General features: G+C 46.1%; 1 protein-coding gene across 1 annotated transcript in view; it reads right to left on the bottom strand.

Annotated features, from left to right (window-relative positions):
* The window catches only part of PGPEP1L (pyroglutamyl-peptidase I like), a 28,156-nt gene that overhangs the window by 5,828 nt on the left and 602 nt on the right, over positions 1–21,726 (bottom strand). The window lies entirely within an intron of this gene.

The following is a 21,726-nucleotide window of genomic DNA, read 5'->3' as shown; positions in this document are numbered from 1 at the left end:
AGTCTGCGGCCACCCCGAGGTCACCAGGACAGGTGGGGGACGGTGGAAGTCTAAGAGCGTCCTGTGGACTGAAATGTGTCCCCCCCACACATTCATAGGCTGAGGCCCTACGCCCCAGTGTGATGGTATTAGCAGACGGGGCTCTTGGGAGGTGATAGATGAGGCCAGGAGGGTGGGAGCCCCAGGATGGGATTAGTGTCCTGATAAGAGAGGAAGAGACACCAGAGCCGGCCTTTCTCTGCTACGTGGGGACACGGCCAGAAGGTGGCCATCTGCCAGCCAGGCGGAGGGTTCTCACCAGAAACCGAATCTGCCAGCACCTTGATCTCAGACTTCCCAGCCTCCAGAACTGTGAGAAATAAATGTCTGTTGTTTAAACCACCCAGGCTATGAAATTTTGTTACGGCAGCTCGAGCTGACTGATACACGGGGCTTCCTGTCAGTAATGAGGTAGGGCCTAGCTGAGTCTCAGATACATGCCCGCTCAGCCATCCAGCTCCTCATGAAGCTTGAAAGGGCCCCACACAGCCTGGGACTGCAGTCAGAAGCTGACCTGGGATACCGAGGAAACTTTTCTAACTTAAAATCATCAAGAGAGTCTCCAAGGCACTGCTTCACGTGGACAGTCCGCTCGCTCTCTCATTCTCTCTCTCTCTCTCTCTCTCTCACACACACACACACACACACACACACTTGGTGTCCTGGCCCACCTACCCAGTGCCCATGGCAGACAAAGGCATTTTATAAAAAAGAAGCCAAGCTGGTGCTCATCACCAGCCTCAGCCTAGAACGAGGAGGGCACAGGGCAGAAGGGGGACACAGACAGAGCCAGACCCCAACTACAAAGCCACAGGGAAAGGCATGGGGTCAGGAAGACGCTGGTTTGAGACCTGGCTCTGCCCCCTTCCACTGGGCATGTTACTTAGCCTGGGTGCAACTCAGTTTTCTCATCTGTGAAATGGGGAGAGTGAAAAGTCGAAGGAGTTTTCAGAAATATTGAATGAGGGGATTCACAAAAAAAGTGTCCAGCACAGTGCCTGGCACACAGTCAGGACTTTATATGAGGGATCACTGCCTATAAGTATTAATTATAATTGAGAAAGTCATGCAAGGATTTATTTATTCTACTAAAGTGACATTTAGTAGAATTTGATGAGCCTGGGGCCTGTCAGAAGCAGTGAGTCAAACATTTTGCATAAGCAGAAGGCAGGCCTTCTCTCTGCCGAGAGGGCCTGGTTGTTTCAGCAAAGAGAGTGTAGGTTCTGTGCAAACCTGGAGGGAGCCAGGGGTTTGTGCTTCCTGGACTGGCACACTTGCCTAGCTAGAAATGCCCAGTGTTTTGTGCTCAAGGAGGGGAGAGACAGAGCCTGGCACAACCACGCTTACCACGGCAGAATCCCGGGTGCTGTGCCAGCCAGAGGAACGACAAGGCCCAGCAGGACGCGGAGTGCCCAGGCAGGGCCCATAATCCCTCAAAAAAGCCTGAACCTCACCAGGCGCAAAGGTCCTGGGGAAGCAGGGAGCCTGCCTTCTGCCTCCTTCTCCCACGTCTTCCTGTCTCCGCGTCGCCTGAAATCCGGTCACCAGGAACTCATGGCAGTTTAACAAAGGGAACCAAAGGGAGGGAAAAAGACACCAGTTGCTCTCTGAATTTTTTCAAATCCACCGAGGCTGGGGCACCAACTGGTGTTGTAAAAACAGTTGCTGTTTTTCCAAAATGTGATTGTTTCCCCTATCAGCTGAGAGTTCAGGGCTAGTACCAGCAAGCAAGGATGCATCTCTTCATTCACTCAAGCAAAACTCCAAGAGCCTGCAGCGCTGTCCTCTGCTCCAGGCTTGGCATGTCCTGGCGGGTCACATTCTTAGAGGACACACAGACTAGAAACGGGAGGTGATGACAGGATCCTGGCAGGAAGGAAGGGCTGGGTTGGGCCCCCCTGGGCTCCAGAAGCTGGCGGGTGGGGGGGGCGGTAAGAGAGAAGGAGCCCAAACCCTGCCTCTTCCACTCCCAATTGTGTGAGTTTGGGCAAGTCATCGAAACTTGGTGAGCCTCAGTTTCCCCATCGGTAAACCACAGTAAAACGGGACCTCCTTCATATGGGTTGCTGTAAAGGTTAAGTTGTACACGTGGAGTTGCAGTCTAAGAGGGCTGCACGGAGGAGGGGGCTCTGACCAGGGCTTGAAGGATTAGCAGGATAGTGCCAGGGAAACCAAGAGTGAATCTTGGAGATGTGTGCAAACACTCCTCTCTCCCTTCCTCCTTCTCTCCCTCCCTTTACAATGAATTTATTGATACAGGGAAACCCCTGAGAAGAAATAAGCTAAAAAAAACAAAAAACAAAACAGGATCTCAGACTATTTCCTGTAGCCATTCATGGAAACATACTGAAATGGGTATCCCTTGAAGGAAGAGTTAGGGTGATTCTTTTATTATTATTATTATTGTAATATAATTGACATATGTAGGGGCAATTCTTGTCTTTTTTTTTTTTAAAGATTTTATTTATTTATTTGACAGAGAGAGAGACAGGGAGAGAGAGAACACAAGCAGGGGGAGTGGGAGAGGGAGAAGCAGGCTTCCCCCTGAGCAGGGAGCCCGATGTGGGGCTCGATCCCAGGACCCTGGGATCATGACCTGAGCCGAAGGCAGATGCTCAACGACTGAGCCACCCAGGCGCCCCTTCTTGTCTCTTTTTATAGTCTTCTTAAGATTTTTACAATGGGTATGTATATACTATTTTTCTGGTTCTAAAATCTTTAAAAAAAAAAAATAGTTCACTAATCAGACTAGCTGCTTCTGGAGAATGCTTGCTGTGTAGGGCACCATGCCCGGCACCTCATCAGAACCCTCCTGATGAAGTGTTAACAATGCCCCCATTTTACAGATGAAGAAACTGAGGCCCAGAGAGGATACGATTAAAAGAAGGGAAGAATTCCGGGAAGCAGCTACAAAGGAGATGTTAGCACAACAGTGGGGTCAACTGTTTAAGTAATTTGGGAAATCATAAGTGATTTGGGAAATCTTGGGATTCTTTTTAAAGGTCAGTCTCCGGGCACCAGGGTGGCTCAGTGGGTTAAGCAGTTAGGGTCTGCCTTCAGCTCAGGTCATGATCTCAGGGTCCTGGGATCGAGCCCTGAGTCAGGCTCCCTGCTCAGTGGGGAGCCTGCTTCTCCCTCTCCCTCTGCCCCTCCCCCATGCTCATACACTCTCTCTCTCTCCCTCTCTCTCAAATAAATAAATCTTTAAATATAAAAAAAGGTCACTCTCTTTTCCTTACCAATGCCAAGTTCCCTTCTCCATATGTGACAACTGTCCTAGCATTCTCCTCTAAGTTATTCCTCCACACTCATGGGTCATGGTCTGAAAAAGCCAGTGATAAAAAACAGAGACCCCCATAATTCTCAAACCTCTGTCTGGAGCAGTTGTGTCCAAATATTTTGATCATGTGCCCATATTAATAAAAGATTTTAGTGTGCACACAGATGCGCGTGCGCGCGCGCGCGCACACACACACACACTATCATTAGCTAATGTCTTGATGTCTCAAGGCATGATACACCCTTCAAATAGGCTTCATTATTCCTAAGTGGATATAAATCTGTATTTTCAATGGTTTTCTTAATTCCTCCTCTATTTTGGGGGAAAGGGAGGCAATGTCTTATCAGATGGTCATTGTTTTTATGTAAAAACCTTGGCTGGCACAGAGCTCCTTGGAGGAGAAGGAAGGGTATCAGTTACTTCCGCATGTTTGCTCAGGTTCGCATTAATCACATTATCTTTTATCTGTGGGTTTTTGCAGATTATATTTGTGAGGGTTCCTTGATCATAATTTAAAGATTAGTTTAATTAAAACTGGATAATATCATCCTGAAACCAATTAACTTGGCTGAAATACTTGTAATAAATTAAAGTGAATCAGAGAGGGAGGATCTCTCTGGCACCCATGGCACCCCTCACCCCAAGGGTGACACATTCCTTTGGCCCTCTGAAACATGTGTTATTTTACTTTCTACACGATGTTGTGCAGTGTTAAAATTCACTTCCCTGCGCACATACACACCAAGGCCAGGAGCGGTCTAGCTATGAGGTATTGGTCAAGGTTAATTTCTTTATTATTTTCATCGACTAAAAACATAAAAATTCACACCTGTTAGGATGGCCACTGTGGAAAAAAAAAACAAAACAGAAAATAACAGGTGTTGGTGAGTGTGTGCAGAAATCGTAACCCTTTGCACTGTTGGTGGGCATGTAAAATGGTGCAGCCGCTGTGGACAACAGTATGGTGGTCCCTCCATATATGAAAAATGGAATTAGCATATGATCCAGCAATCCTATTTCTGGGTATCCATCCAAAAGAACTGAAAGCGGGATCTCAAAGAGATATTAGCACACCCATGTTCATTGCAGCATTCTTCACCATAGCCAAAAGGTGAAAGTAACTCAGATGTCCATCAATGGATGAATGGATGAACAAGAGTGTGGCATACACTAGCAATGGAATATTATTTGGCCTTAAGAAGGAAGGAATTTCTGACATGCACTATAAACCTGGATGAACCTTGAAGACGTGACACTCCGTGAAATAAGCCGGTCACAAAAAGACAAATCTTGTGTGACTCCACACTTATATGTGGGACCTAAAGTAGTCCAACTCATAGAGACAGAAAGTAAGATGGTGGTCCCCAGGGGTGGGGGGCAGGGGGCAATGGGAAGTCGTTTTCAATGGGTATTGAGTTTCATTCTTGCAAGAGGACTTGAGCTCTGTTGCATAACCATATGAATATACTTAAAACTATTGAACTGTACACTTAAAAATGGTGGAGATGGTAAATTTTACATTTTCCATCACAATTTTTAAAAAACATAGAAATAGAAATCCTAACGTCTTCATCCTATATACCCTAGTGGGTCACCTTGCAAACCCCGCTATGGAAATGATTTTGGATCCTCAAGTTGGTGCTGATGTAGGAAGTATTGGAATGACCTCGGGGTTGGGGGTGGGGGGCCGCACACCTCTGGTTAGGGACTGGAAAGGAAAGGGTAGCCTCAAGAAGCCTGGGCTGCTCAGACCCCACACATTCCCAAGGAAGACCTGTCTTCGGGACTGGCCCTTGGCTGGCTCCTGGGAGAAGAGCTCTGAGCCCTTGGGATGTTCTCCCTGGTAAGAGTGGTTTTGTATCCCTGAGGCATTGGGTCACATCATATTAACTTGAACAGCGTTTCTGCTAACAGTGTGATTTGTCTCTGCTCTGGAGTCTGAGCCGCGCTGAGGTCAGCCAGGTGGGCGCCGCCTGCCTAGAGGACTGACCTTCAATAAAAACGGAGGCTCGGATGAGCTTCCCGGATTGAAAACACTGCACGCTTGTTGTCACAGGTCACTGCTGGGGGAGTAACATGGATCCCCAGAGCTCCCCTGGGAGACAATGCTCAGAAGCTCACGCCTGGTCTCTCCTGGTCTTTTCTCCATGCCCCTTTCCCTTTGCCGATTTTGATCTCGATTCTTTTGCTATAGTAAACTGTAACTGTGAGTGTAACAGCTTTTAGGAGTCCTTGTCAGGCGTGTTATGGGGCCTGAGGATGGTCTTGGGGACCACCTGCCACACAGGCCTCTCGGTGTCTCTGGGGTCCTGGTTCTTCCTTTAAAATCATTTCTCCTGGGACCCCTGGAGGGCTCAGTCGGTTAAAAATCTGCCTTCGGCTCACGTCATGGTCCCGGGGTCCTGGGCCCACATCAGGCTCCCTGCTCAGTGGGGAGCCTGATTCCCCCTCTGCCTCTGCCACGACCCCTGCTCGTGCTCTCTCACTTTCTCTGTCAGATAAATAAATTTTTTAAAATCTTAAAAAAAGGGGTGCCTGGGTGGCTCAGTCGTTAGGTGTCGGCCTTCGGCTCAGGTCATGGTCCCAGGGTCCGGCGATCGAGCCCCGCATCGGGCTCCCTGCTCCACGGGAAGCCTGCTTCTCCCTCTCCCACTCCCCCTGCTTGTGTTCCCTCTCTCGCTGTCTCTCTCTCTGTCAAATAAATAAAATAAAATCTAAAAAAAAAAAAAAAAATCTTAAAAAAAAAAGAATCACTTCTCCTTTCTTTTTTCCTCCAAGCTTTTGGTCCAAGCAGGAAAGAAGACGATTTTCTCTGTTTTCATTCATTCATTCATTCATTCATTCATTCATTTATTCATTCATTCATTCACTTTTTCGGTATGTTTTTGAGCCCTTCCTTCCACCAGCCTTTGTGCTGCCCTGCTTCTGCCGTGAATGGGAAATGCCCACGGAGGGAAAATGTCCTCAGAGCAAGTAGAGGGTGGGCAGGAGAGACCAGGGCCAAGTTGGAGGACATGGTGTATTGTAGGAGTTGAGAGAGGAGCCTTGGAGCCTGGTGGATGCAGGTTCAATTCCAGACGTGACTTGATCTTGGACGAGTGACTTAGGCTCTAGGAGCCTCAGATGCCTTATCTATAAAACTGAGACATTACTTCCGTCCTTGCATTGACTCTTCACAGTGATGCTGTCCCCCGAGGGGGTGTTTAATACAGGCGGGGTGTTTTCAGTGTTTTGGGAAACCCTACTGGCCATGTCCGGGGAGGTCAAGAGTTGAATATCCCCGAATGCACATTTTACTTTATCCCACACTCTACATACAGTGGTCTCAGAGTAATAATACTAACTCCATTTCCAACAATATCATTCCTGAAAAGTTGAAGATATTTTTGTTTTGTTTTTATCCTTAAATTGCTATGTTTCAAAACCACTCTTCCCTGTGTGATCATGTCACTAACTAGATACACTTTGAGGCTTATTAATTCGATTTGCTTTTAATTTCTATGGATTGCTTTTTCTGAAAATGTAATTTTGTTTTATTAGTATGCAAAATACCCTACATGTTTCCAAAGTTAAATCCACAAAACAAGCTTTACTCAGAGAAATCTAGTCTCTTCCCTTCGCCTCCATAGGAAATCAATTTTTAATTTTATGATTTATCCTTCCATCTTTTTATTATCATAAACAAATATGGAACATTTATTCAGTACCCCTCCATTCTTATTATATAATTTCTCCATCATTGTGCATATGTCTTTTCTTATATTTGCCAGCGTATCTTTGGGAGAGCTTCTTAGGAATTTGCTGGATTCTAGTCTATAAACATATGTCTCTTTGTCATGTATTGCTAAATTCCCCTCCAGTGGGATTGTACCATGTTGCATTCCCACTAGCAAAGCATGACAATACCCATCAGCCTCCCAGCCTCCCAGAATAGTTGTCACACTTTTGGATTTTTGCCAATCTGATCTTAGTGTAGTTTTAATTTGCTTTTCTCGTATGAACAAGTTGGAACATAGTATCACATGGGTAAGAACCATTTGTACTCCTTTCTCTGTAAAGTGTCCTTTCACATCTTTGGCCCATTTTTCTATAGCGTTATTTACCATTTTTTTTTCTATTCATAGAAGCTCTTTATATATTAGGGATGTTGCATTTTAACTTACAAGTTTCTCAGCTGCATTTGGCCCGTGATGACCAGACAGGACTGAATGGGGAAGAGAAAGGTCAGGAACAAATCATCCCCTCTGTCCAGCCAAAGAATAGCAGTGGGGAGTTGGCCAGAAATGAAGGTCTGTAGAGACTGCCATTGGACTTGGCTGAATGCATCTCCAGTGGTTTTGTCCTAAGAATAATATCACACCCTCATGGTCTGTCAACTGTGCCCCTCAGCTCCTGGGGCGGCAGGGGGGGGTCCCAGTCCCCATCCGGGAGCCTGGGCGGTTTTAGGCTTCTGGGTACCCCCGCCCCCCCAGGCCTATGGAGGCCCCAGGCCTTCTCAGCAGCCAGGAGCCGAGGTTTACCCAGACCATCAACATGACTCATAACAGTAAAGTCAAGGGAGGGCTGTTCAGGCTGGAAGGGCGGCAGGTCCTGCTCTGATGCCCAGGGGGCAGCTGTGGGGGCCAGAGCCGGGAGGGGGGTACTTCTTCAGTCACATAGCCCTGGCAACAGAGCCATGTTACAAAATGAATTGCTCTCCAAGTATCAATTGGCCTCCGGACTCTCTGAGGCTGCTCAATGGGAACTTTGTCTCTGCAAGAGAATAGAAATGTACCCTCATTCCGTTCAGCTCACGTGACTTTTTCCCAGTGAATGACAGAGCTGAACAGTTAACCCCAAGCAATCTCATCCCAGAAGAACATTCCTCTGGCACATCTGCTTTCTACTTCGCTGGAAGCTCATAGTCAAAGGAACTTGGGTGTGTTACGTGGAGGCACAAGCAGGCTGCCTCGACTTCCCCTCGGCCTCTCTTCCTGGCTCGGGTACTGTGGTCCCACGACGATGCTATCCACAGATTTCCAGCAGGTGCCCCTCCACCTGGAACACTTCCCAGGGTGGCTTCTCCTTGTCACGCAGGTCTCGGCTGAAATGTCACCTACTCAGAGAGGCCTTCCGGCCCATGTCTGCGAGAGGAGCTCCCCAGGCACCACCCACTGTGTCGCCCTGGGTTCATGCTTGGTGGCCCTTTGCACTCACTGACATCGTCTTGCTTAGATTTGACTTCTTTCTGGTCTGTTTCCCGCCACAGAAGGTCAATACCACAGGGACTGAGGCTGAGGCTCTGGAAACAAGACCTGGCATGCAGGTGTGTCCCAGATGTTGTGGAACCAAGCAGGAAGTGACCGGCCTCTCCCCACAGTCCCCAATGGTGGGGTTCTTCACTGGGATTACAGGATTATTCCAAACAAAACATGATAATAATTCTGCCTACTTAGGCTTCCAGAATTGTATCAAACCATGCTTCCAATCACCAAAATCTGAAGATTTGAGTGACAAAATGCCTTGTGGGGCACACACTGAAGTGGGGACCAGGAGTCTTTGCCATCCAAATGAGCAAGGAGGGTGTTTCCATTTATTTTCAGTTTATTTTCCTAAATCGAATGTGGGAGATATTATGGCCCATGCGATCTATTGGTCATGATGAGCGACAAGCCATACCATTTGAGATCCACAACTGTAAAAAACTTGGAACAATTTTTCCAAATGTACAGAAGCAATTTATTATTATCGGGATTATTTTCAGTGTCTACAAAGTGACCAGTCAAGAAACTAAAAGGAATTGAGTTCATGATACCTCTCCACTCCTTTCATTGACCTTGATCCTTGACTCTTGATTTAAGAGTGCTGGTTTAATAGGATTTATATTAACAATGTGACACTAATCAACCTAGCAGAAGTTTCAAAAATCCTCACCCCTCCTCACCGCCCCACCCCATGTTGGGGTGTGTATGAAGCACCACACTCACATTCCCTGCTGCTGGAAAGGGGAGTTGGTATCTCTTCTGAGGGATAATACTGTTTCATGTGGTACAGTAGCTCTAGGATGGCCCCCACTATGGACTGAATGTTTGTGTCCCTCAAAATGCATATGTTGAAACCCTCATCCCCAATGTGATGGTATTTAGAGGTGGAGCCTTTGGGAGACAATCAGGTTTAGATGAGGTCATGAGGGTGGGACCCCCAGGATGGGATTAGTGACCCTTAAAAATGCATGATGAGACTAGAACTCTGTCTGCATGCATGAAAGGAAGTCTGTGTGAGGCCATAAACAGGAAGGAGGCCCCCACCCAAAACCCAACCTTGCTGGCACCCTGATCTCAGACTTCCAGCCTCCAGAACTGTAAGGAATAAATGTGTGTTGTTTAAGCTTCCAGTCTATGGTATCCTATTATAGTAGCCCGAGCCAACTAAGACAGTTCCCAGTGAAGTGCACTTTCTAATATCCACACCCTAGTGTAATCTCCTCCCCCGCTGAGTCCGAGCTGGCCTGTGACTCATTTTAACCAAGAGAATTCAGCTGGGTCAGGGCCTGACCTACACCTTCAGCATCTGGCTACCCTACTGGGGAGGCCTCATGTGGGGAGGACAGAGGCCTTGCTGTCCCAGGACCCCAGTCATGCCTCCATGATCCTGTCCCAGCCTCCATATTAACACAACCAATGAGAGACCCAAGCAAGATCAGCAGAAGAACTGCCTGGCTGAGCCGAGCCCTCCCACAGTGCTGGGAGAGATAACTAAGTGGTGGTTGTTTGACACCATCCCCCTGTTACGTGGGGATTTTAACAAAGCCTGCTCTTTTCCATATCTGAAAGTTTTCTGGTGTTTTATGGCATCAAGATCTAGAAGTCATCTTCTCAGATGACGGCAGGAGAATCCGAAAGGGAACAGTGTCTGAGATGCTGGTTTACTGAAAGTGTCTCAGAATTTGAGGGATCCTAAAGAGAAGTCATATGGATAGCAATTATTCCCACATAAAGGCTGTATTGTAAATCCAGGGCCAACAAAATGTGGATGTCTCCCCAGGAACAGGGGAAGATGTGGGGACAGTGGTGACTCCCAGGCTCTTCTGGAGGCAGGGTTCGGAGGATGGCAAGCCAGTTGAAAGAGGATCTTGCTAAGGGAAGCTCATGATTAAATGTAAATATTTGATGTATTTGAGCTGAACTAAGACTTTACAGGTTATTATTGTATTTGGTTGAATGCTCACAGCTGCTTTGCAAGCCAAGACAGGGAGAAGAAAGGAGGACCTGGTCAACCTGGGCCACAGTCTTCCCACCTGTACAATGGGAACAATAACCATACAGTATCCACCACAAAGATTATTGGGACCCCAGAGAGGTCAAGCAAACTGGCAAAAAAAAAGAGGGAGCAGTTCAAGTGTGGCATGAGGGCTGGAAGCCAGGCAGTGGTAAATGAACTTGAAAATTAATAGAAATCATTGTCTCTCTCTCCCTCCTTCCTTCTCTCTCTTTCTCTCTCTCTCTTTTTCCTTGATCAGTCTGGCTAGAGGTTTATCAATTTTATTGATTTTTTTTTTCTCAAAGAACCAGGTTTTGGTTTCTTTGATTTTCATTGTTAGGATTCTGTTCTCTGTTTCACTGATTTCTTCTTTGATCTTTTTATTTCCTCTCTTCTCCTTAGTTCGGGTTTAATTTACTCTTCTTTTTCTAGTTTCTTACAATAGAAACTGAGTCATTGATTTGAGACCTTTCTTCTTTACTAGTATTGTTGTTCAGGGCTACAAATTTCCCCCTAAGTTCTGCATTAGCAGCACGCCACGAGTTTTAATATGCTGTTTTAATTTTCATTCATGTCCAAAGACTTTCTAATATCGCTTTTGACTTCTTTTTTGGGCCATGGCTTATTTAGAAGTGCATTTAGTTTCCAAATATTTTGGGACTTTCCAGATATCATTCTGTTGTTGATTTCTAATTTAAATCCACTGTGGCCAGGGAACATACTTTGCATGACTTGGGTCCTTTTGAATTTCTTCAGACTTGTTTTGTGGCCCAGGATATGGTCTATCTTGAACGTATGGTAAATGTTCTATATGTACTTGAAAGAGTGTGTATTCTGCAGATCTTTTGGAGTGTTCTATAAATGTCAATTAGAGCAAGTTGACTGATGGTTTGTTTGAGTCTTATGTACATTTGCTGATTTTCTGTCTGTGATCTATCACTTATTGAGACAGGGGTACTAAAATCTTTAAGGGTGCCTGGGTGGCTCAGTCGGTTGTCTGCCTTCTGTTCAGGTCATGATCCCGGGGTCCTGCTCTCCCTCTCCCTCTGCCTGACACTCCCCCCGCTTATGCACTCTCTCTCTCTGTCAAATAAATAAATAAAATCTTCCAAAAAAATGAAATAAAATAAAATCTCTGACTAAAATTGTGGATTTTTGTATTTTCCTTATGCTTCTACTTGTTTTTGCTTCATATATTTTGGAAGTGCTGTCATTAGGGACATAAATGTAAACTGTTATGTCTTCTGGATTAACTGACCTCGATTAATTGGTTGCTTATTCCATAACTGCTAAATGGCTCTCTGACTCCAAATTTGACCTCTTCGAACACAATTACCAAGACAGGTAAAGGACAAGAATAATTTTACAAGTGGCAAAAAAGAGGATGACCCCAGCAGCCTGAGGACTGATACCCGAAATGCATCTTGTGGCTCCCCAAACATTTCCCCACCCCTGGGGGACCCAGTGCCTGAAGTTTGACCACCATAGATCCTTTGGGTTCATTAGTCCCTGTCTGGATATTTTTGCAAATGCCTGCAGGATGGGAAATACGGGCTCAGCGTGTACGTGAGCACCGGGGCCAGGGGTGGGAGAACAGGGAGCACGCCGGAGAGGAGGGACCCTTACTGAGGCTGGTCAGGGGAGCGGCATAATCCTCCATGATTATAAACATCAGTGCAGCGGCCAGGACCTGACCAAGGGCTTCTCAAACTGCCTCTCAGCCTGCAAGCCCAAAAGAGCCCCCATGGGTTTTGGAATCCCGGGTGTACATCCCTGTTGTAATGCTGACATTACTTTTAATATTTATAATGTGCTGGGGCGCCTGGGTGGCTCAGTCAGTTAAGCGTCTGCCTTTGGCTCAGGTCATGATCCCGGAGTCCCAGGATCAAGCCCCACATCCCAAATCGGGCTCCCTGCTCAGTGGGGAGTCTGTTTCTTCTTCTGCCCCTCACCCCGCTCATGCTCTCTCTCTCTCCCTCTCTCAAATAAATAAATAAAATCTTAAAAAAAGAAAAAAAGATTTGTAATGTGCTTCTAATGTGACTAGATGTGAGCATGGAGAAGAGAAAAGGTAGGCCGAAGAGCTTTTTGTTAGTTTTCCTCCAGATTCTGTCCCTCCCCAGAATGAAAAGGCGCCTCAAATCTGATGCCGGGTGGCCCCGGGTAAGCAGCATGATTTCCAAGGTCATGCTTGTTTGCATACTTTCCCCTGGTGTTGGACTGTGTGTGTTGCAGGATATAGTTCCATCATATTTACGGCAGCACAAATACGCGTTAATCCCCTCAATGTTCTGGTCTAGACTCTACAAAGCAAGATAAACAGGCCAGAGTGCTTTCCATGCCGATAGAATGTGTAATCCAGAAACGACATGATGAATTTCATCAAACCTAAGCCTCAGAGACGGAACGCCAAGCATTATCAGATGAACCACCAAGAAAGCAAAAGCTCTGCTCAACTATGGCAAAGCGTAAGATGCAATTGACTGGAAGGTTCATCTAATTTGAGGATGCCCAGGTGCTTTTTTTTTTTTTTTCCAGTGGCTTTTTGCATCAATAAAATATGATGGGTGAATGTGAAGGAGGACAGGAGAACATGCTCAGACTTATACATAAAAGTAGTGCAGTCATTTAAAAAGCACCCGCCTTAGTTTAACCCAGTCCAGCCAAGCACACGGTGGAAAATGAAATATGGACCCATGCGTTTCCTTTGGAGGAGAGGGGTCTCAGTGATCAGGGATTGTAAGGGAGGTGGGAAAGGTTTCAAGAGAAGATGGACTTTCGAAAGGAAACAGGCCATAATCCAAAGTATAAAATAAATATCCAGGAGTCCGTACCGATGTATAGAAATGATGAAATAAACACGTACATAGGCAGGGGATGAAAGAGCCAAATCTTGCTTGCGGGTGCCTTCCAAATAATTTATGCAGATACTCTGCCCTCAAGGGGGCGTCACTCCCTCCTCCCCAGTGGTGGGCTGGGCTTAGTCTGTCCTTCCAGAATATAATACGGAAAGGGGGTGGGGGGGGGAAGAACAACTTTACAGTGAGAAACCTGACAAGCCAGGTCATCAAGGTCAACATCAATGGTGATCAGTCATATTGATGAGTCCTTGATATGATGGGAAGAGAATGGCACCTGACCTCTGGTGCTCTTCCTCCCCCAAATCCATAATCCTAGTCCAATCACGAGAAAAACATCTGACAGATCCTAATTGAAGGCAGAGTGTAATACCAGCCAATACGCCTCAAAACTGTCAGAGCCACAAAACCAGGGAAGGCTAAGAAACTGTAACAGACGAGAGGAGCCTAGGGAGACCTGAGGACTGAGTGTGATGTCGTAACCTGGATGGGATCCCGGAACAGGAAAAGGACGCTAGGTGAAAACTAGGGAAAGCCGAATAAACTATGGACTTCAGTTACTGATATGTTAATGTTGGTTTATTCATTGTGACAAAAGTACCATACCGATGTAAGATGTTAATAAGGGGGAAAGTAGGTGTGGGATATATGGAAACTCCCTGTACTATCGTCACAACTTTTCTGTACATCTCAATGTGGTTTTTATTTTATTTCTTTATTTTATTTTTTAAGATTTTATGTATTTATTTGAGATAGAGAGCGAGAGAGAGAGAGAGAGAGAGAGAGCACGAGCAGGGGGTAGAGGGAAAGAGAGAAGCAGATTCTATGCTGAGCAGGGAGCCCCACAGGAGGCTTGATCCTAGGACCTCAGGATCATGACCTGAACCGAAGGCAGATGCTTAACCGACTGAGCCACCCAGGCGCCCTATTTTTTTTTATTTTTTTAAGTCAGCTCCATGCCCAGAATGGAACCCATTGCGGGGCTTGAACTCACAACAACCCTGAGATCAGGACCTGAGCTGAGATCAAGTCAGATGCTTAACTGATGGATCCACCCAGGCTCCCCTCATCTCAATGTGTTTTTAAGTAAAAAGTTTATTTAAACAGACAGGAGAGAAGTCGGAGAGTCTGCCCTGCTTTGGCACTGGGAGAGAGTTGAAGACTCTGCATTTGCCGGGGGGCAGGGGGCAGGGGACCCACAGATAGGCCCTGGAAACGTGCTGCTGTCATTTTGAAAGATCTTACTCTGGATTCCTCAGGTTGTCCTCCTGTCAATGTGGGAATGGATTTAGGGTTTAGCGAGAACTAAACCTTTGACTCACTTGTCTGCAAATGGCAAGTTCTCCCCCAAGTAAGCAGACTAAACGCATTTCGCTGGATGTTTAATAAAAGCGCAGTGCTTATGCGGAGGGCTGTGAAACCATAGCGGACACTATCATGAACATGGAAAACCCACCAACGTGTGGGTTTTCTCTTTACTCATCTTTTTCCAGGGGCTTCTCTGCAACCCAGCTTCCTGTGCGGGGTCTCACTGCCATAGGAGTAAGCCTTCTGCCCAGGCTCCAGGCTCCTTGCCATGTGCTCACATATGCCCACTCTTCTGGTGACTTCTTGTTCCACTACAAAATGAGAATGAGGGGACAGTGCTGCTTCATGAGGTCCTGGGCCAGCACATGCAGGAACAAGGCTACTTCTCTTCCCACCAATAAAATGGGCTCACACTACAGTCATCAGACTGAAGAGAAGACGTGTAAGAAATCATGAGGAAAGGGGCGCCTGGGTGGCTCAGTCGGTTAAGCATCTGTCTTTGGCTCAGGTCATGATCCCAGGGTCCTGGGATAGAGCCCCGCATGGGGGGGGGGGGGGGGCCTTTCGCTTGGGGGGGATTTTGTTTCCCCCTCTCTCTCTCCCCCCCCCCTTCACTCTCTCTCTCTCAAATAAATAAATAAAACCTTAAAATAATAATAATAATAATCCACGAAGTAGCAGTCTAACAGATGAATCGAGGCCTCCTACAAGAGAAGATACAGATGAATCAAAGAAATGATTTACTTTTACTCAGAAAGGCAAACAGTCCCCTGCTTGTCCCCGAGTGGGTGGTGCAGGACCCACCCTTCACTGTAAAGTGCCATTTGGCTGGTGCTTCTTGAGCTCTTCTGATGTGCTGCCCTTTATTCTTTATTATTATTATTTTTTAAAGCAACATGTAATAAAGGCACGACGCCACTTCATCTTTGGAGGAAAGAGAAATTATTCTGTATCAAGTTTATGAAATCTGGCAAGAACCTTGACCCTCTGGCCACCCAGGCTGGGTTTATCTTATGTGTGGTTACATAATGTCTTGGCCCAACTGATTCGTGGTGTGATTTACAAAACTTTTGTTTTATTTGCTGCCTTTCCAGGCTCAGGCACTTGTAGAAGAGCTAAGGACATAATTCCTTTTGAAAGAATGTGAAGTGGTCCTGGCTCCAGAATTAAAGTGTCCAAAAACCAGATAATGATGCAGCCCTCGCATTCATAAGTCACTAGATAAAACTTACGGGCAGGGAGGGAGGGGCACCCACAATGGGCCAGCTCGATGTTAAATACTCTGGCAGATGCTGTTGATAAATAGTATTAAGTCCCCCTTCTGGGAGCTTGGAGGAAATGCCTCTTTTCACTGTGGACTTCTAGCATTTATATTATTTTTCTATATTTTCCTTCTTTTTAAAAACACTCTTCTCCCATTTAAGACCAGCTACAACAAGGAGCACCCGGCTGGCTCTGTTGGAGGAGCGTGCGACTCTTGATCTCAGGGTCATGAGCTCAAGCCCCACGAGGGGTGTAGAGATTACTTGAATAAAAACATTTAAGAGCAACTACACCAAAAATGCATTCAAGTTGTTATTTGTTAATAGCTCACCTCTAAGAGAGGTGAGATGTTCTAAGTGTGCAATGAGACTTTCTTTTCCTCCCTGCGATTCCATAATGCCCACTTACGAGGCCTGCCATGGAGTAAGTGCGCATTAAACATTGCCCGTGATATTGACAAGGCTGACCTTACTAGGAGAGAGCATGGGGATAGAAAAGAAAAGAACAGCATTAGGGCGCCTGGGTGGCTCAGTTGGTTGGGCGTCTGACTTCAGCTCAGGTCATGGTGCCTCTTCTCCTGGCTTGTGCTCTCTCACACTCTCTCTCTCTCTCAAATAAATAAATGAAATCTTAAATAAGAAAAGAATAGCATTCATTCATGAATCTAGCCACTGAAACACATGCTTCAGGCTAGGCCCTCTGTGGGGATGCGGACATGTCGATAGAGGTCCCCACAGACAGTGTGGTGCTTATACTGACCTAGGGAGCTATGTGCCCTTTTGTGCATTATTTCGCCCATCTGAGTTTCCATATCTGTATAATGGGTCAAACGTATGTACATGAACTAGGTTGGACCTTTGCCTTAATATGGCCGCTTAGATGATTAGCCCTGCAAAGGATGTTCCGTTGGCAGTCTGCTGGCAACTTAGAGTGGATGCTACCAGCGAGGTTCCAAACCAGAATGAGAAAGTCTAACACTGAGTGGAGTCTGCAGACCTGTTAGTGGAGGCCACAGAATGACCCAGGGTGGCCCAGGAAGTGAGAATGGTCCTGCGGATTGAGAGTGAAGAGAGCCTCTAAATTAATCACAAGTGACTCCGCCCTGGAGAAAAAAGCCAGAAAGAAGAGCAGAGCAGAAACCAGAGACCCAGAGCAGGGACCGGAGGAGGAGGCCAAAGGGGGTGGCAGTGGGTGCCAGAAGCCGGGCTTGGGCTCGCTTCCTCATCAGCTATTAGGGAGGCTTCTGTTTTGGTCATCACCACTGCGGTACCTCCTGAGCTAGGAGACTGAGCAGCGGGTCACCTTGTCTGTGTCTCAGAGCTGGGAAGTGGGCGGCGATGAGCTCACAGCCGAGGGTCTGCCATGATGACATGGCCGTAGGGCTAAGGCGTTTGGGTGTGTCTCCTCACTTTGCTCACCCGGGGGGTCATTGGGTAGTGTGGTTCTGGATGTTTCTTGAGTTCTAGGAAGTTTATAAAGCATTATTGTGCTGGAAGTGGTCCTCCTCCTCTGAACTAGATGCTGTTTTCCCCCAGGGGGAAGAGTGGGATGAACCTGGACTTCACTCACCAGGACCATCTGAGACTGGAATCTAGATGGCATGTGTCCTTGGGCCAGATACTCAACCTCCCTGCACACCCATTTCCCCACCTGCACAATGGGAATAAATATCGATTTCTCTGGACTGCAGGAAGAACTCCACAAGCTCCTCTGCCTAGAGTGTCCCATGTGGTACCCAGCACACAGTGGTTTGAGAACTTATTCCCACTTGCCAGAAATCAGTCTGTCCTTCATCCTGCTTCCACCTGATGGCCATCCCACTGGGGTGGGGGTGGGGAGTAGTTTCCTCTCATTTTGCTTTAGGTTCCTTTCTTCCATATGTTGTCCAGAATGAAGTGAATCTCTTCCTCTTCAGAGTATCTCACAATGTAGCACTTCTCCGAATCCACTTCAGGTTATAATGATTTTACTTAAGGGCCACCTCCTCTCCCTAGACAGGAAACCCCTGCTGGGAACTGTGGTATAAGAAAGAATATATCTGGGTTTTGTCCCTAGTTCCAGGCACAGAGCTTCAAAACCCCTGGAATTTCCCAAGTGGCAGGAGTGTCTTTGTTATGCTAATGAGGTGACAGTTGGGGTGGGGCTCCATGCTTCTGGATGCCAGGTGCCCCTCTTGGTGCTTATTTTTATGAAAACGTCTTCATTTCATTCTTGTTCTTGAAAAATAATTTCTTGAAAAATAATTTCAGGTTGACATTTTCCCCCGCCAGCACTTTGAAGATATTTCTCCACTGTTCTCTGGTTTTTACTATTGTTTTAGAGAAATTTACACTCCGTCTCATTGTATGGCCAGTTTCTACAGGTGGCCTATCTTTTCTCTCAGGCATCTTTTCAGATCTCTTTGTCTTTGGTTTTGTGTGGTTTTACTGTGTGCGTAGGTGTGGCTTTTGTTAGTCCTTGCTTGGTATAGTTTGTACCTCTTAGCTCTGTGGATTCATGTCTTTCATCACTCCTAGAATTGTCTCAATCATTGTTTTCGAATATTGCTTCTCTTCCATTCTCATTAGTCTCTCCTCATGGAACTCCTATTAGCCATATGTTAGAATATCTCATTTTATTATCCATACCTCTTAATTTCTTTTTTCACTTCTTTGTCCTCCTTTTTTTAATCTGCCCTTTGAATAATATCTTCAGATCTATCTTCTAGTTCACTAATTTTCTCTTCATCACTCAGTAAACTACTATATATATGTATATTTATGTGTATATTTCACAATTCACCCAATTAAAGTCTATAATTTAAAAAATTGAAGTCTGTAATTCAGTGATTTTTAGTATATTCACAAAGTTGTGCAACCATCAATTTTAGAATCTTTTCATCACCCCTGAAGTAACCTTGTACCCATCAACAGTCATTCCCTATTTCCCCCAATCCTCCCGCACTTGCCCTCAGCAACCGCTAACCTACTTTATGTCTCAACAGATTTGCCTCATCTGGACATTCACCTAAATGGAATCCTACACTGTCATCTTTTGTGACTGGCATCTTTCAGTTAGCGTAATTCTAAACTGTCATATAAACCATCTGTTGAATTCTTCACCTTAACAATTTTTTAAAATTTCTATAAGCTCTCTTACTCCCTTTTTCAATTTACCTGATCTTTTGATAGTCTTTTTTCCCCCCTGATAGTCTCATTTTTGTGATTCCATCTTTACTTCTTTAAGTATTTCACAGACAGTTATGCTATTTTATGATGATGTCTAGCAGAATGATTTAGCATCTCACGTTCTTGAGATTCTAAATCTGCTTCTACTGATTTTTACTCAAAGCTGTCTGTTTCTTTATGTATTTGGTGATATCTGGATGGAAACTACTGTTTAGCGGATCTCAGTTTGTGGAGAATCTGAGGTTTTAAATCTTCAAGAGAAGTTGCCTAGGCTTCTGCTGGGAGCTGGAGCACTAGAAACCACAGGATCCCCTTCAAAGGGTCTAGCTTACAGTTTAAGTCTTGGTTTCATCTCAAGCTGAATGCTGATAATGGTGTTCCCCCGCTCCCCACTGCCTTTTGTGTCTCTCCTTCAGGTGGCAGCCCTTCCTATGTGTGATGTATATATGCACATGATGTCATGTATGCAAGCTTTCCTGGAAAGCATCGTACTGCATGCCCAGCAATGCACAGAAGTTCTGTCCTATCTAGTTTATCTACAGGGGGAGGGCTCCTCAGAGCACCTAGTTTGCCATCCTATTTCTGCTGCCTGGAAGCCCCTAGCCTGCTTCTGTTTCTGCCCTGCTTCTCTGGCTTTATTGGTCAACCTTGAGTTTCCCAAATAATCCTCTCCATCATTCCATTTCCTGTGTGACTCTCCAAACTCAGAATCTATTGGCTCACAGCTGATTAGACTGACTGATAGAATAGCTTCCTGGAAATAAGGATGATATCTGTGAGCACCAGCAGTGTGCCCTGACCCATTCCAAGGTTTTGTTTTTGTTTTTGTTTTTTAAAGATTTTATTTATTTGAGAGACAGAGCATGAGTGGGGGCAGAGGCAGAGGGAGAGGGAGAAGCAGACTCCCTGCTGAGCAAGGAGCCCAACGTGGGGCTCGATCCCAGGACCCTGAGATCATGACCTGCACCAAAGGCAGATATTTAACCCACTGAGCCACCCAGGTGCCCCCATTCCAAGGGTTTTACATGTGTTAATTCCCATAGTCATAACAACCATCCCACTTTGCAGATAAGGAAACGGAGGTAGAGAAAAGCTGGGGGGGCTTGTTTTAGGTCCCACAGGTTGCAGTTGTTGGAGCTGGAAGGCAAACTCAGGCAGCCTGGCTCGTTTCCCTTTTCCATGACAGCAAAAAGAAATAGAAGGGCTCAGGGCCATCCAACATTCAGCAGAAAAAGCCCTGTTTTTCGAGGAAAAGGCTACAGACACCCGGGAGCTCACGAAAGCCCTGACCTGGCCTTTCTGGTATGTTGTGTACCACAGTGAGACTTGGCAGTGAGTCTGGGGTTCTCTGAGCTTTTTTTCTGGCTGGAAAAAAAAAAAACCCAGCAACAACAAAACAACCCAAATTCTAACTCAAGAGTCATGAGTTTCCCTGATTGCATCTGTGCGGATAGTCTAGAAAAGCAATACTACAGTGACAGCAAACCCGTGATTCAAGCAGCTTTGTGGCATTTTCAGCTAGACTGGGGAACCCTGAGAATAGACTCAAGACCCTACCTTTGACTTGATCCAATAGAGGCAGGAAATTGACGGTCAAGTGTAAAACAACAGCCAGCTGTGTTCTAAGCCACTAAGTGACACCCAACGTGGGACTGGTAGGAGGCATTTGCTTCAAGGAGGAGAGGTGGTCCCCTCTAGTCATGAGACCCTGACCCCTCCTCATCCCGTCCCAGGACGTGCTTTCTCCTGGTCGGCTACTTCCTTAAAAATAAAAGTGTGTCCTCATATGAGTGAAATCATATGATATTAGGACACACCTTTATTACTCATATGTAGAATTTAAGAAACAAAACAGAGGAACATAGAGGAAGGGAAGGAAAAATAAAATAAGATGAAAACAGAGAGGGAGACAAACCATAAGAGACTCTTAACTCTAGGCAACAAACAGAGGGTTGCTGGAGGGGATGGGGGTGGGGGGCTGGGGTAACTGGGTGATGGGCCTTAAGGAGGGCACTTGATGGAATGAGCACTGGGTGTTATATGTAACTGATGAATTACTGGATTCTACCTCTGAAACTAATAATACACTGTATGTTAATTAATTTGAATTTAAATAATAAAAAAGGCATGTCCTTTATAATAGCAACCACTATTAAGCACTTACCTTCTGCCAGGTGCTGTAAAAAGCTGTTTTTACAGACTTCCATGCTTACTTGCTTTACATGCTTGTCTCTTTTACTCTTCCTCTGTAACATCCGCACTATTATCCACCCACTTCATGCATAAGGAAACTGAGGCTGGGGGAAATGACTTTCCTGAGGCCCCAGGGTCAGAAAGGGGTGGGGGTCATGGGAACCTAGCTCTTGGGGCAGCAGAGCCTGCTTTTGGGCACTCCCCGTCCTCCCCAGGAGTGTCCCCACAATCTCTTCTTTACCACACAGCCAGAAGGGCCACCTGGGGGCAGGCTATGCACAACCCAAGGACCAAAGGCTAGTCCTTCTGCCAGGGTCCTGAGTATTTGTCTTCTCCCCTCTGATGTGGACCTGGCTACCAAGGGGCCTTGCACACTGGG

The sequence above is a fragment of the Phoca vitulina genome, unplaced genomic scaffold (genome assembly GCF_004348235.1).
Source record: "Phoca vitulina isolate PV1807 unplaced genomic scaffold, GSC_HSeal_1.0 scaffold61, whole genome shotgun sequence".
Classification (NCBI taxonomy): domain Eukaryota; kingdom Metazoa; phylum Chordata; class Mammalia; order Carnivora; family Phocidae; genus Phoca; species Phoca vitulina.
This window is presented reverse-complemented; position numbering and strand designations above follow the sequence as displayed.